Raw genomic sequence first — 1274 nt, forward strand, 5'->3', positions numbered from 1 at the left:
CTTTGGATTAGTTCATCCTTCTTCGCTATGTATGCCTTCAGCAAATTCTCAAGATTACTTGAAGATTCAGTTGGTGTGGGTTGTGCACTTGTTGAGAATATTCTGGCAGATAATTTGGTTGAAATGACATAGAAGAGTCACTATGGTCTACCCATTGATTACTCCATGAAGAAATTGGATGATTCTACCATGAAAAGTTGTAATAATTTGACTGTGGAACATTTCAATTTTGATTTCCCATGTAATATTTTGACTTTTGATCTAATGGGAAATTTCTAAAGAAATGGCCATCTCCACAGTATTAACAAGAAATATCCTCAAACTGGTTCAATTGCTGACCTGTCAGATTACCATTGAAACCATTAACAGTTATGTTCTTAAGCATAGAAGACATAGAGGATACATGGGCTACCAAAGAAGCAAGTGTGTCCACTTTATGTACATCTGCTGCTCGTCTTTCTAAGGCTGCTTGGTTGGTTGGCCACTTATAGTTATTATTGGAAATTCTTTTAATAATCTCGTAAGCATAGTTATAAGACTTAGAAAGAAGAGCTCCATTTGAGACCAATATAGAAAGTCTCTATTTGAACATAACAAGGAATGCCGTGATGAGGGCACCTTCGTAATAACTCCTTGAATCGCTCCCATGCCTCATATAAAGATTCTTCGTCAAGTTGTTGAAATGAAGTGATTTCATTTCGGACCTTAATGGTTAAAGATGGAGGGAAATATTTCATTAAGAAACGTTCAACCAACTCTTGCCATGTAGTTATGGAACCGGACGGTAAGGAGTTTAACCATGCTCGTGCTCTATCAATTAAAGAGTATGGAAATAATCTCAATCTCAAGGCACCCTCGGTCGCCCTGACTAGTTTAAATGAGTCACTCACTTCCATGAATAGCCGAAGATGAAGATGTCGATCTTCAATAGGAATCCCACTAAATTGACCTATATTTTGCAACACTTGGAACATGATTGGCTTCAGCTCGAATTGTTGTCTTGATTTTGGGTCTCCTAATAGTCGGATTGAGCTTGTTGAATAGAGGGATGGCATATTGTTGAATGACACATTTTCTGTCATCAGCAACAATGATCGGATTGTGAGTACTATAAGCAAATGTTCCTCCTAGATTTTGCTTTGGATTTTCAAAATTCATATCTTCGGTCCTTCTTTAGTTCGCTTGTCTTCTCCTTTGTCAGAAGGTCCTTTCAATTTCAGGGTTTACGGGGAGTAAGTCAATGATTTGATAAATACTCATAAACACATGAAACA

General features: G+C 37.4%; 1 non-coding gene across 1 annotated transcript; it reads left to right on the forward strand.

Moving 5' to 3' along the window:
- The first annotated feature begins 600 nt into the window (after positions 1-600).
- LOC128289724 (small nucleolar RNA R71) lies at positions 601-707 on the forward strand. The gene has a single exon (XR_008279369.1). It is a non-coding gene; the product is annotated as a small nucleolar RNA R71 (small nucleolar RNA).
- Positions 708-1274: the final 567 nt, after the last annotated feature.

This window comes from Gossypium arboreum, chromosome 2, assembly GCF_025698485.1.
Source record: "Gossypium arboreum isolate Shixiya-1 chromosome 2, ASM2569848v2, whole genome shotgun sequence".
Classification (NCBI taxonomy): Eukaryota; Viridiplantae; Streptophyta; class Magnoliopsida; order Malvales; family Malvaceae; genus Gossypium; species Gossypium arboreum.